This window comes from Myotis brandtii, unplaced genomic scaffold (assembly GCF_000412655.1).
Source record: "Myotis brandtii unplaced genomic scaffold, ASM41265v1 scaffold1494, whole genome shotgun sequence".
NCBI lineage: Eukaryota > Metazoa > Chordata > Mammalia > Chiroptera > Vespertilionidae > Myotis > Myotis brandtii.
The window spans coordinates 41,630-57,433 of record NW_005355393.1 but is presented as its reverse complement, the minus strand read 5'-3'; the positions used below and the strand labels follow the sequence as shown (position 1 = coordinate 57,433).

Here is a 15,804-nt window from a genome sequence, read left to right as displayed (position 1 = left end):
TTTTTTATTCTGGGCCAGCTTTAGCTCTGGCTCTAGCTCTGAGGCTTCCGCTGCTGATTGTGTTCTATAATCGAAACAATGTATAACTCCAGCTCTGAGATCCCGGCTGGCTGAAAGTAGGTTTCTGGGGTTTTGTTTAGCTTTTATATTTGTTACAAAGTTTCTTAGAGTTGCAGCTCAGAGGCCGGCAAGTCAGGCGGGGAACGTTGGAGTCCGCAGTCACTGGAGCAAGCAAGCCTCATGTTCGCTTCCAGCTGCCTGGCTGCCGGCCGCCATCTTGGCTGACAGTTAATTTGCATAAGGATATGCTGATTAGCCAATGGGAAGGGTAGTGGTCGTACGCTAATTACCATGTTTCTCTTTTATTAGTGTAGATAATTGGTAGCATTGTAAAAATGCTGGAATTATTTTTTATTCCTCATGAAACCAAAAGAGAAAAATGTTGAGATAGAGGGATTTGACTTCTTTTCAGATAGAGTTCCAAAGGAAAAAATATTAATAATTGTGGGCAAGATTTAGCATCTTAATTCTCTAAAAGAACAAGCTAGGGTAAATGTATATTTTTTATCTTCTAAATAAAACAAACTGAGAGGAGCTTTTGACATTATTAAGTTGATCATTACAGCTCTTGGATAAGCCCTCTATGGAGATCCATTAATGGTGCTTTTAGTAAAAAAAAAAAAAAAATAATTGAAAAGGCATAACTAATTGCTACATAATAGTTATCTAAAATATCTACCCATTACTGGCTCAAGAGATGACCCACTGGGTTGACAATGGAGCACCACTGACTTCATAGAATACTTGCTGGAGCTTCCTCTCATTTTTAAGATTCTTCTGGATCACTCACAAAGGCAAACATCAATTACCATCATACAATCGCAGTAAATAAGCCTAAAATAAACATTATCATGGAGGTCAGAGGGAAGAAGGTGAAGTGCTCTCCATTGACAACAAGGAGTCTTTAGGAAAGGATTGGTTTAATTTTCTTAGACCACGCTCCTTCCTGGCCAGCACTTTTTGAGCAATGATAGAAATAGCAGGCATTAAATTTAAAACATCTATGTATTCTTCATTTAAAAGGGTTTAATTTAGCATGAGAATTAATTTACACAAGTGGCATTGTCCACTATGTTTTCTGAATTATTTGAAAGACATATTTCCAGGGCTTAAAGGTTCACTTGTAACTATGATTACTATGAAAACGAGCCCTAACTGATGCATCTTTCAAAAAAGTCAACTGAAATATTAAATAAGGAGCTACCAACATAGGTGGGAGTCAATTTTGGTTTCTTTGTTAGAAGCTATCCACTGAACACTATCAAAACAGTTAAATGTCAGAAGAAAGACACACTTGCAATAAAAAAAAGAAAGAAAGAGAGAAAAGAAAGAAAGAAAGAAAGAAAGAAAGAAAGAAAGAAAGAAAGAAAGAAAGAAAGAAAGAAAGAAAGAGGATTCTGTGAGTTCTCTGCAATGTGGAATCTGTGTCCTTTCAGTTCTGGTACAAACCACTGCAAAGCAAAATGCCATGCCCAGCTGGGAAAGCAGGTGTAAAATGGCCCAACTAATTACAGTCTTGTCAAGTAATGGCTACAAGACAACCAGCGACTGCCTTCCTAGTGAATTTTAGGTGATTCCAACCAACTGGACTAAGAAATAACACATCAAAGGGAAAGGCATGTAAGTCACAGAGAAAGGAGACAAGACCAAGATTGTATTGCTTTTTATCTGAGAAGAGAAAGGGCAGGAATTTTTACAAAATATATAGGTAAGCCAAACATGCAAAGGAGATGAATAACCTGTGTCAGGGCAACTTGAAGGTCTCTCATTGTTGTGTCTTTGCTAGAACTACTGGGTTAGATGTGATCAAAAAGGAAACTCAAGGTGGGCAACCCAGCTTTCCCGTTCACAACTCACACTGATCAATTCAGCAGGCTTCCCAGCAATCTTTTAAGGATCACAACCAGAAGATAAAGAATCTCCAGTATCCTGAAACATTTAATGGCAAAAGAAGCTTGAATGTCTGGGCCAACAGCCACATTTCAATTCCCTTAACCTGGGCCTTTTCTTTAAAATCTTCATAAAATGCAATCAGGCTATAAATACCACAGGGAAAGGTAAGTTATGAGCAGGATCTATAGGGCTGCTTGCTCCCCCTTCCATTCGTTGCCCTGAGGCCAGTAATACAGCATTTTTTCAGAGCCCTGCTCAGTGAAGTGAAGGACACATGTCCAGATGGCAGAGTCACCTGCTACTGGGCAATGCATAGAAGCACATATTGTCATTTGGCCTAATTCCAGAGCAAAAGAAAGAGTGTAATATGTTAGGTCTGATAACTATATTCCAGTTGATCTGAGAAGTTTTAGAGAAATAATATTTTCAGCATGGAGTTTTATTTTGAACTAAGATGAAAAAATACTTTTAGTAATAATTGTGTTGCACTATTATTTTGAAATCAGATTATTCTTTTTAGAAACATCCAAATCAGGGTTCTCTGGCAATATTTTAAAATGTAACATTATTTATGTCAAAAGGATGCCAAGTACAACTTCCACTGTAGTGACCTGTAAGATAATAAACTGTTGCAAACAGAGGTATGTTTACACTTGGAAAATGAGTCATTTCCAGTGCAGCCAGGGTTACTTGAGAGTAATTCAACACATATGTAGCTATACTTGTTTTACTAACTTAATGACACATGAACTAAAGTTTTTCTTAATAGAAAATTATTATTTTGATTAAACTCATAACCATAAATTGCCTGTGTCATACAGGATGTCTAATTCACTTACACAATTAATTTTATTTTTTAAATAAAGAGGGAATGTGGCCCTCTTCTTACTTTGTTAACAAAAATATCTAAGGAAGTATACAAAAATATGTACATAATATAAAAAGTAAACAGATGAAGAAATTCGTAAGGGTGATAATAGACATTTCAAAGTTGTGCTTCAGAACTGATTTACTCTTTGCTCCTCTCCCAATTCTGTACCTTCCCCCTATTCTATGACCACCCACCACCAAAACAATACATGTATCAAACCTTATGTTTGTTCCTACCAACTTCAGAAATCTTTGAAGATTTTGGATCTATGAGAGATATATAACATGCCAGCAAAATCATTAGCCAACTGCATTACAATATTCACATAGGAATGAAAATACTATGTTATTGGTAAGGTCTTAACAAATAAAATTTCTTTATATATATTTTAAATGAATTGCAGGATAGTGTTTTGAAGATGTGTAAAACACTAACCTAAAGTATTGTAGTAAGAACATTTCTTCCTCACTCATTTCAATTGCAATTCTCCTCCTCCTCCTCCTCCTCCTCCTCTTCCTTCTTCTTCTTCTTCTCTACAACATTTGCTCCAATAGTCAAATATAGATTTAGTTCCTCAACAACTGCCCATTGAGTGTTTAGTATGTACTAGATACTAAGCTAGTCCAGCTCTGTCCCCTGACCTGGGCAAACAGCCAGCAGACAACTAGTCATCTCATACTGCCTCTGTTGCACCCACTGGCTCATCTTGTTCTTTGAGCTTCCTTTATAATGGTTGGTACACAAATTAAGAGAAAAGGAGAGTTGGTAGTAAACAGGAAGCTGCAGCAATGTCAAGTAGAGATGGAAAATTGAGGACCCTAAAAGGTAGAAATCACATGTCTTGCTTATTGTTTGCCAGGGGCAGGAGCGGGGTTTGTAGAAAGGGAGGTATCAAGATTCATTCACACAAAAAATCCCCACACAAAAAACACAAAAATAATTTGCAGCTTCCTAGCTTGTGCATCTCAGAGTATTATAATGTCATTCACAAACAGGAAACGCCAGAGAAGGAATGGGGCTGGCAAATATGAGCTCAGTTTTCCTTTTAATGCTACATTCAACCTATGTTAGAACATTTAAGTAAAAAATGTCTTATGGAGTGTGGGATGGGGTTGTGTGGGTCAAAAGAATGAAGTGGACAGATGGAACAGATTGAGCATTTTCAACAATTAAATAATAGTTAAAGTGCTTATGAAATAAAGCAGGGAAGTGGATGGAGAAGACCAAGGTTGAAATCCTGTGGAATATCAACACCTAATGGAACAGCCAACAGAAGAGGAACACATTTGGAAAGTTGAAGGTAAAAGATAAGAGAGATCTATCTTAGCCCAGGTCCCCCCCAAACCAGAATCTGAGACAATACTTTGGTGCAGGTGGTTTATTTTGATAAATTATTCCTGAGAATGGGAGTGGGGTGCTGCAAAGAGTTGAACAAGGAGCAAGAGACAATCTGAGATGTCTTGCTGAATTCAACCCCCCCCCAAGGGTATCAGGGGTTTCAGTCCTGCTAGGGACTTCTGAAGAACCATGTGTAATACACCCCCAAGTTGTCCACCCCAGGGGACATAAAGGGACAGTATTTATTCATAGGCTCTAGTGCCAAGTGGTCAAGGTAGGCTCATTGGGTTGTTAAGACCCTTGTACTTTGAGGTTTATGCTTATGTCAGAATGACTGAAAGAGTTTCCTTAGATATCTCATACGGTGGTGGGCGGGAAGCACTGGGATAGAAATTGAGAGATCTACGGGAGGATACTTTCATTTGAGCAGTGTGCACCTGGGTGCCACAGTAACTGCTGGGGTAAAAAGGAGAGTCCAGAAAGTAAGAGGTTAGGCACAAATACATGGATTCTTTACATCACTCATATCTGCTCCTGTCCCATATTAAACACAATCCATCATGCATGCTTTGATGATTTAGTAGTTGCCGGTAATCTCTAAAATATATTTAATATACAAGGGTGAATGGAACAAGCTACTCTCCCAGCTAATGTCATCCTAATGACTTCATTAACATTCATCAGCTTTCTTCTACCACCCACTCAAGATTTTGCTCATCTTTAGTCGGCACTTAAGTGGGCTTAGCTTGCTTGCTCGCCTGATGGGGTGACTTCATCCATGAGAAGATGAAGCTCACAGTTGTTTAATTCTTGTTGCACTATGATTCCTGAAATGGCTCATTTATAGTTAGCACTTGCCACCAGGTGGTGGACTAGAATCCTCAAGAGATGGAGCCAGAACAAGACCTCAGCATTGGTTTCTGCTGCTGAGAGAAAATCATTTGGCAATGTCAGTAGCAAGGTCAAGGTTCATAAATGGGAGCCCATTCAGTAGAGCCCATGCCTATCTCTCTTGCCTGCTTCCACGGTTATTAGTCTGGGTCCACAGAGGGAAGATAGAGCAAACCATCATTTGAACATAAAAAGTTTAGTTAGAGAATTATTAACTATAGCTTGACTGTAGTGATCATTTCACAATGTAAACATACAAGCATACCTCATTTGTTGACACTTCACTTTATAGTGTTTCACAGATGTTGTGTTTTGTAAAAATTAAAGTCAAGACCCTCCACCAGCAAAAAGAGTATGACTCACTTTATTACAGTGGTCTGGAATCAAATCTGCAATATCTCCAAGGTATGCCTGTGTATCAGAATATCAGTGTACACATTAAATACATACAGTTTTTATTTGTCAATTATATGTCTAAAAAGCTGAAAAGAGGAATGATTATTAACTATAATTGAGTATTTAAATAACAAGGAATTAGCTAGTAAGAAATAAACAGAACTTCAAAGAATATAGAGAGAGCAGATATAAGAAATAACCATGCCCTGGCCAGTGTGGCTCAGTTGGTTGGACATTGTCCCATGCATGGAAAGGTGGCTGGTCGGATTCCTGGTCAGGACACATACAGGGCTTGTGGGCTCAGTCCCTGGTAGGGGGCCTGCAGTAGGCAGCCTATCAATGTTTTGCTCTCACATCGGTGTTTCTCTCTCTCCCTCGCCCTTCCTCTCTCTGTGAAAATCAATAAAAATACAATTTTTAAGAAGAAGAAAAGAAATAGCCACTATCCCTAGGACTACAATTGAGCACCCAAAGGAGAAATCCCGCAACCCCAGGGCTTTGACCAAGCCCTTGTTGGAGAGGTCACAGCTGTGGCTTACTGGACAGCACTAAAGTCGCTATGGTGTTGTGCGGCAGAACTCTCTAAGGTGCTGCTTAAAGTTGTTCATGGTGCCCCACAAATACTGGGCTACAAACAAACAGAATGAAGGGAAGCTGCTGGCTGTGAAATGCTGCTGACAGGCCCGAGGGTAGCAGCCAGAGCTGGAGAAGCCAGGGAACTACAGGAACCTGGCAAGCAAGTGCACTGGGACCAGGGAGGAGCACCGCTTCCTCTGGCAGCTCCGCTCCCACCCCTTCTACTAACTAAGCTTAAAACGGTGTCATCTGGCAAAGGAAAAATCTATAAAGGCCCAGATTTATTTCCACAAAGTAGGCAAAAAGGGGAGCTGAGAGGCAATAGACGGATAGGCAGCATACATGACCACACTGCTCATGGGCCTACTGCATAAACACTGGGTCTCAGAGGGGAGGCAGGCTGGCATTCACAAGACAGCCCCTTTGTTTACCTGGCTTTTTAGTGGCTCTCTGTGGAGGACAGTTTCTGATAGATATTAACATAAAATTCAAAAATTGCCACACTTTCGGCCCGTTCCCATTTGTCCATCTGCATGCTTTCCCCCCAAATGTCCTTGTTTTTGATCTTCCAATGTTGCTCCTCCCTGTCCCTGGATCAACCAGCTAAGCCATTCAGTCCTGTGCAGGAGACTTTGTATAGCTATACCTCAGGTCACATTCACCTTCACACAAGGTGAATGAATGACCAACTTCACAGCTTACAGTTCTGTTCCACTGGAAGGATTTCCCCTTTCCACTGTCCTGCAGGATCACCTCTCAGTTGGGCTATCATGTGGTAATGAGGCCACGAAATCGGGGATGATCCACCTGTGAATTAGCCTGATGTGTTTCCTTTTCTATTAATAGGTTATAGGGATCCCTGTCACGAAGCCAGAGGTGCCAATTGAGAGAGATGGAGACATTAGCGAAAGCCTCAGTGCAACTATAGTAGCTGCCAGAGGAGTCTGGGCCATGCTCCTGAAACTTACATGTGTCCTCCAGGCCTGCTCAGGCCCATTTCCAAATGAATCACTCAGGATATGATAGATGGCTGCAACAGTAAAACTTATGAGTTGATGGATCTGATAACATCCAACTAATGATGGTGCCTTTGATCTCACAGTCAGTTTCCCATGGCCCGGCATTCAGTCTTTAAGGATCCCAGTAGCATGCCAAGAACTGATTTTCAACATGTGGGTCATTCTCTGCAGCAAGAGCATGCCCTGCTTCAGAACCTAGGGATCTCTCTTACTGGGGCTTACCAAAGAGGCATAAGGAATTCTGTCTACCATAAGGGTCACTAGACTATTGGGTCACATGGTATGAGACTGGTGCTGATAACACCAGCAATTGTTGAAGTAAGAGTGAATCAAGAGGTGGTGCACAAAACATGTCCAATGCAAGCAGATGGAAAAGTAGGGAATAAAATTATAGAAAAAAAATGGGGGTACAATGTTTTTAAGAGGCCAATAAACTGTTTATTTCACATAAAACAATGTAAGCAAAATCATATGTTATGTTAAATAGCAAAAAAATCTCAAATGACCTTGGGTGGGAGCAGGTCAGGTTTGTACTATAAGCAGAACTCAGGTTTGTATGAATTAAATTGAGCAGAGCACCCCTCAGCTGTACCTCAGCACAACGGTGAATCCTGGAGGGGTTACAGGTGCACCATGTTATCGATCCTCTCAGCATTTTGGAATAGGCAGAACCGTGGGATCCTCTGAGATAGTCCCTAGAGCCATTGTCAGCTTTAGTCATCTATCATGTTCTATATGTGCCATGGCACTGAAAAAAAAAAGTGCTGGGAGACAGAAAGCAAATAAAGGGCATCTGGGAAAAACTCATCTAAAGGTTGGCAGGGAAGGACAGAAGTGGAATACTATTTAAAGTGTTTTAATATTTAATATGGAGAGATTTTTAGTATGCCTATGTGCTTACAAAAGAAAGTAAAAATGGGAGGAAGGAAGGAAGGCAGGAAGGACGGAAGGAAGGAAGAGGGAGAAAGGAAAGAAAAGAAAAAGAAAGAAAAGGAGGGAGGGAGGGGGAGGAGAGAAGAGATGGAAAGAAAAGGAAGGAGCAAATTTCCATTGGTTTCCTAAATATGACTTGACTGGATTAAACAAGATGTTCTCCATTTCTAAACCTTTCATTGAGTATTAATTAGAAGCCTATGAAAATAGAGTTTAAGGTGCAGGCCTCTGGTACAGAGTTCAATGCTATCCAGGATGGTCAAAGACCTAAAAACTAGCAGTGACATGTTGAAGAGGCAGAGTCATGTAAGATCTTGGTAAGTACGGAAGAACTGCTGCAACCAACCTCAGCTGACATTCTATGGTGATAAAAGATTATTCATTACCGGAAAATGTACTTGCTATTTCTTTCATCACATCAGTTTTATTTGGCTTGATTTTCTGAATTGATTGATATAATTGTGACTTATAGGCTATAATGCATTATAATAGATACTTGGGTTTTGGTGGTGTTTTTTTTTTTTCTTCTGTTGTGGCTATGTTTTTCTCTAAATAAGCCATTACTCAGAATTTTAAAAAACCTATTAACTAATAGCTATATAAACATCTTCCAAAGGCCTTCTCTGCATAATTATTATAGTGTTTTAAAAAAATCAGTATGCACCTATATTTTTAGCCAGAATAGATTGTATGTGTGTGTATATATATATAATCACATCATATTACTTGGATTAGATTAGGTTAGACTAGCATGTATCATACATTGTTCCAAGCAGAGCTGACATAAGTTCCAAAGCTAGGACAATTCCCCCCTCAGCATGTAGTCAGATTCGGCTTTCTTTATCTCTGTTGATATGTTTTTTATCTCATTCTATTGATTCTATTTTTCTATTTTGCAGACCGAGAACTTATTTGATTCTGTAAAATGCATCTTTTCTTGTTTATACATCTCAGTACTACTATCTGTCCCTTGTGCAGAGCTCAGGGAAATTCCTCACTCTTTGCTGGATTAGAGGCATATAAGTCTGTAACTCCCAGGCAGCTCAACCTGAATCAGGCTACTTTAATACAATAAACATGATGTACTAGTAAATATGTAGGACATTGTAATCAACATAACAACCATTAAAATTCTAGTGTACATAATAGTTGACAAAAAATTAAAATAATAAGGTTAATTTGGAAGAAGTGATAGGCATTAGAAGAAGACAGAACTTGAATGGGGCGTGAAGGTAGAATGATGGAGGAATGATGGCTGGATAGTCACAACTTCATTGAAAGGGGACAACTTAACTAGAATTATAGAATATTAGGGCTGAAAGAAACAGATTATTTGGTGTGTTCCCCTCAGTGCATCAAAGACTATAGAAGGGATGAGAGCCACTATTTTACACAGTTTCTAATATCAATTCAAGAAGCTGAGTTCAGTAGTATTATTGAAGCACTTCCAGAACCACAGGAGCATCCCAAAATTTCAATGGTTAGTAACATATGTAGCATTCCTGTATCCTCAGAAAGTTGTGCCCCTCCTAACAACTGTAGGTCTGAGCAAGGATTATATAATGTATACAAATCATTTACACAATTGATCCTTTTTCACCTCTGAAACATGAAGTATTGGCATTCATTCTATTGATATGATTCTCCCTCCCATGAAGTTCCCTTTTTTTCTATTTGTACTGATACGTAAACTTGTTTCTTCACACACACACACACACACACACACACACACACGCACACGCACATACACACGCATGCACGCATGAACAAGCAACATTTTTCAATCTGGAGAAAAGCATTTATTCAAATCTCTATACTACCCTCAATCAAACACCCTAGGTAAATGGCATTTAAACTTTAGAGATATAGTTCTACCTCAATCATATTTGAAGCAATTTGCTTTTTCAAATCACAATATTTACATTTGCATTAAGATTCATGGTGATTTTGTAGAGTTCCCCTGTCCCCCAAACATACTTTACTTCAGAGCTTATTCTGGGATTTTTCCCTAAGTAAAGGACATCTGCCCTAAGGGACCTCCAGGGACTGAATAATATTGGAACCTTTAAATAAAAGTGTTTTGTTTTTTTTCTTTTTCTCATACTTAGTATGCTTGCCAAAACCCAGAGCCCAGTCATGGAGATTATAGGTATGATTTTGGTGAAAGGGTAGTACAAATAGTTAGAAGCAGAGGGAAGGCAGTGTACCTAATGGTAAGGAATATAAGCCTGCATGCTGATTACTAGTTATGATATCTTTGGCAAGTTACTTTATATCTCCCAGTTTCAGTTTGATCTTCTACAAGATAACAACAGTAATAATAATAACAATGGGAGCAACAATGATAATAAAACCTCCTCAAAAGGTTTGGGATCAGAATATATATGATGATTTATATGATACCTTTGCATAATAATCATGTGGCAAATAACTATTACTATAATCTCTCTGTAGAGATACAGGAGTATACATCTGCACTCATGTATATATATTTGGGCTGAATGAGTTATAATGAAATAAATTGATGTATACATACCAATAAGCTTATTTTGAAGCAAAAATGCAACCATTCATTCACATACATTTTGAATGTAGGGTAACTACTTCAAATAAAAAATAGCTTAAGGTGAAGGAGTTAACTGTGTTGCATTAGTACCAATTTTTAAAAATATATTAATGATTAGATTCCATGTGACATGAGTCCTAATAATTTATTGATCATAAAGGTAAAATATTAGTCTTTAAATTAGTGTCATTTTAAATTGCGTCAGCCAAGGTCTGTGTGCTATGAAATCCATAACATTTAAAAATATTTCCTCATTAGTGACACTGTGGTAGTTATTGCTTTCATTCATGATCCTGGTTTATATTAATGAGTGTTATACCTATAATAATAAGAGGGTAATATGCTAATTAGACCAGACGTCTTCTGGATGTCATTCTGGATGTCCTTCCTGACAAAGCAGGGGCCAGGGGGAAGCCAGCTGGGTTCCAGGTGCCTGTGGGAGGCCCAGGGGAAGCCAGCTGGGTCCCAGGTGCCTGCAAGTGACCTAGGTGAAGCCAGCCTGGGTCCCGGGTGCCTGCCAGCGGCTGAAGGAGGGAAGCCCGGGTCCCGGGTCCCGGGTCCCGGAGGGAAGCCGGTGCCGGCAGCCTAGGGGAAGGAAGGCCTACTTTGCACAAATTTTCGTGCATCGAACATCTAGTAAAGTTTAATATATATTGTTGCTCATTGTTTTTAGTCCAGCGGAAGTGAGCAACATAATTTGTTGAAATATGAGGACCCCACCCATGCACGAATTCATGCACCGGGCCTCTAGTAATGATATAAAATGCCTACTAAATCTTGAAGCTGGAAACGTTTGTGTGTGAAGTTTTTCATTAAAAACAGTAATTATAGGTTAACTGGCATAACTCAGTGGTTGAGTGTCCATCTATGAACAAGGAAGTCACGATTCAATCCCCGGTCAGGGCACATGCCCATGCTGTGGGCTTGATCCCCAGTAGGGGTCATGCAGGAGGCAGCCGATCAGTGATTCTCTCTTATTATTGATGTTTCTATCCCTCTCTCTTCCTGTATATTAAATTAATAAAAACATATATAAAATTTTTTAAAAAATAAAAATAAAATACCCAAGAAAAATGAAAAGAGACACACACTAATCATATTTTGTAGTGTCTTCAAGGTCAGGAAACTAGTCTAATACTTCCTTCTCCCAACACTCAAATAAATATCCCTCTATAAAATTGAATATATGTTGAAGTGTTTTTATTATTATTGTGTCTGAATGGAATCACTCTTTTTCATTTAAAAAATCATGAATCTTTCATAGTTATAGTAGGTTCTCATAGTCTTTTCATTTTAAAATAAAAATGTTCAAATATTTATGAAGTATTTTTGCATACTGTGATTGATTTCTCCTTTCTTATTTGTTGACAATAATTCTTAAACTGCTTATATAAAAGTTGACCAAATTATAAAAGTTGGCAACTGTATCCATACAAACACATTTTGGTTAAGTGGAAATATAATGGCCTTCCTACAGAGTATAAAGAGGCATTCTTGTAGCTACCTGATTTTATAATTCTCACTCATGACAAATACCAGTTCAAATCAGAGAGAGTAATACCCCATCTATATGCACAGCCCCAGCAGTAAGAGGATCCAACTGAAAGACGCTCATTGAAGACCGTGCATTTTCCCACCCAGGGCTCCTGTTTTGTTTTGGTGGGTGTATGGAGCGTTTTATGCTTATAAAGTTAATAACAGCTTAGAGTAGTGGTCAGAGCTGCCAGAGGCTTTCTGATGTATTTTGAAACTGCCTCCTCCACAAATAGAACCTAATTGCTAACGAATGTTTTTAAAAATTGTTTTCCTATAGAGTTTCTACCACATTGATTTTGGGTATTGTATAGAGGTAAAGCTTAAGGCCCCTCTTATGCAGCATATATTTTGGCATTTTAAGCCAGTCAGAAAGGGAATATACTTAAAAAATAATTTCCTGTGGTTCTCAAATTAAATTCTGAAAACAAGTGAGGATGTCTCTCCATTCTGGGAGATGAAATAAAACAGTCAAAGAGGAGAAGTTTCTACCTAAGATCTGTGCAGGGAGTTTTATGGCCTCCATTAGACATTCAGTAAACATTATGAACGACTTTATGAATCAAACTTCCAGGACAGTGCAAAACAAGCTGGTCTTTCTGAAGGCAGAATCAGCTTTGCATTAAAACCACGCAGCTCAGCTTTTGAATAAACACTATTGATCCTTACAACTGAAGTAGATTTTACAGCCTTATTTTGGGGGTGCAGACATCTCACTCCTGACCAGTGCTTCTAGATGTATAGCTGGAACTATTTGTGGATTGCAGCTCATGTATATTTAGCTTTTGTTACTTTGCATATAAGGAGCACATTTTAAAATACAAAGCAAAGTGTTCGGAAAGCCTGATCACAGTACCTTGCATGTTTGTGTCTGAGCTTAGTTTCTTTTCTTTACAACATAACTTTAAGCTACTTCTGTGTACTACCTGAAAATGAGTAAGAGAAAATAGTTATTTCTTTAATTTATGCCTATTCACATGAATTCATAAGGTTATGAATGAACTGTACAAGGTAAGTGATTGGCAAGCACAGGGCTTTTCATCCAATAAAATATTTTAGTGTTTTTCTTTTTGTGGTTTTAGTTTTGTTATTGTTTATATTCTTTAAAGAAAATAAATAATATTGTTTATATTTTCACTTAGCCTGTAAGGAGTATTTATTCCAAGGAACATACTTGAAAGTCAAGAAATCTCTTCAGACAGAAAAAGCCATCAGTTCATGATTATATTTTAGCCCATGACTGTCAATCATTAAAATTCATGTTATTACAGTTACTTCTAAACTCACAAAAAGACCCCTTTGTGTGCAATGGCCTGGAGAAGCAATGTAATATGTAATTAAGGTCCTTCTGAAAATGCTAATTACAGGATGAAGCTAAATATCTTCTCTCCCATGACTGAAATAGCCAGATGATTTCCCCTATCTCACTTAGGGACACTTACTTTTGGCTTTTAGCAATGGACCCAAGTGGACTGACTAATTTAATAAACTTTATATAAATTCATACATATGCTGGATGTGACAACATATCATATATTTTTAGTTTCTTATATATACTTCTCAAAAACTAATTTCCTAAGTAAAATTACAGTAGTATACAATAAAAAGTCAAATGTGAAGCAGAATCCTTAGAAGAGGATAAAAATAACAGCCGAAGAGGTGCCAACCAAGGCGACTGCACAGTCTGAGCTGGCATCCGTAGTTCTCAAGTTATTTCCCCACATTGCTTCAGAGCTGCAGTCATCTCAGACTCGCTTCATCTTGGCCTCTCAGCTCACCTGGGCTCTGCCTTGTGGCTAAGTCAGCAATGTGAGTGGCAACAACTTGGATGGGAAAGATGACTTTGATGAACAGTTGCGAATGCAACAATCGTACAGAGACACCAAGGACAGAGACACCCAGAAAGATCCAGGTAGAGAAACCAATTCTTTTGGGCAGTAGCCAGATGAGACCCCCTATGAGTGGGACCTGGACAAAAAGGCTTGGTTCTCCCAAATCAATGAAAATTTCATTGGTACACACCAGGTCAATTATGGCTTTTCTAATGATGATGGTACATCTAGCTCTACTGCAAATGTACTAGATGTTACTACTGGGCCTGCAGAGGAACCTCCTCAAAGAAAAACCCCTGAACCCATTGATCCCAAAAAGAGGGGAGAAAAGAGAAAGGCAGAATCAGGATGGTTTCAAGTTGAAGAAGACAGAAATGCAAGTGTATTTGTGTCTGGTTTGTCTCCAACATTACACTGGATGAATTTATACAGTTTATGTCCAAGTCTGGCATTATGAAAGATCCTCAAACAGAAAAATCTAAGGTCGAGCTTTACAAAGATAACCAAGGAAATCTTAAAGGAGATGGGCTTTGCTGTTATTTGAAGAAGGAATCTGCGGATCTCACATTAAAACTTTTGAATGAAGATGAAATCAGAGCCTATGAATTACATGTCGAGGTGGCCTAGTTTCTTTTGAAGGGGGAATATGATGGCTCTAAGAAGAAGAAGTGCTAGGACTGCAAGAAAAATTCGTCTCTGCAACAAAAGCAGTTGGATTAGAGACCTGAGAGAATGGAGATGGGCCATCCCGAATGTGCCATGAGTGAGTTGTCATCATCAAAAATATGTTTCATTCTCTGTATTTTGAGGATGATCTGTTGGTGCTGAATGAGAAAAATCAGAGAAAATCTTTGAATAGAGTGTTCAAAGTTTAGACAAATTAGGAAGCTCTTTCTGTTTGATAAAAACCCAGATGGTGTGGCCTCTGTATCTTTCAGGGATCCAGAGAGAGTTGATTATTGTATTCAAACCCTCAATGGATGGTGGTTCAGTTGTCAAATCACTGCCCAAGTGTGGGATGGAACTACAGATTATCAGGTGGAGATCACAAGAAAAAGGGAGGAAAGGCTGAAAAGATGGGAGGCTTTTCTCAATACTCCTAAGGCCAATACAGGTCTCTGTGCTTCAGAAAGGGCAGGGCCTTCCAGAGCATCCTAACACATCTAAAATGAATGCTCAAGAAGCTGCAACTCAAATGGAATCCAAAGAACCTGTAGATGAAAAGAAGTTTGCAAAAACAGAAGATGGAGGAGCATTCTGAGTGGCCTCATAAAGTGGCTGAAGAAGGCTGCCTTGAAAGAAGGTCGGAGTGTGGTTTCCACACTCCACCTTGAAAGAGTCTGGAGAAGGCAGTCCCAAAAGAGTTGGAAGAGGATAGTCCAATGAAAGAGTCTAAAGTGAATGGCCCCAGAAGAGAATCCAAAAAGAAGTGACTCAAAAAATGATTTTGAAGAGACTGGCTTTGCAAAGGAGTCTGTAGAAGAGAACAGCCCCCAACAAGGAGTCTGAAGAAGACGAGTCAGAGACTCTGAAGAAGACTGCTTCTGAAAGCTGCTTAAAGATGGCTCTGAAAAAGAATTTGGAGAAAAAAGAGTTTACTGTGACTGGCTCTGACAAGGGGTTTAATGAAAAAATTCTTGAAAAAGAGAAGAAAATGACTGAAAAAATCAGAATTTGAAGATGACAGCTCTGAAGAAGTGTTTAATGAGGAAGGCTCTGAGAGAGTTTGAGGAAGAATCAGATGAAAAGGAAGGAGAAGAAGATGCATATAAAAAAGTCTTTGATGATGAGTCTGATGAACAAGAAGACAAAGAAGTCCTGCTGGTGTGGCTCAGTGGTTGAGCCTTGACCCAGGAACCAAGATGTCACCGGTTGTGGGTTCGATCCCCAGTGGGG

At 38.9% G+C, this 15,804-nt stretch overlaps 1 pseudogene; it reads left to right on the top strand.

Moving 5' to 3' along the window:
* LOC102262861 overlaps positions 1–15,750 on the top strand; it is a 146,102-nt pseudogene extending 130,352 nt beyond the window's left edge.
* Positions 15,751–15,804: the final 54 nt, after the last annotated feature.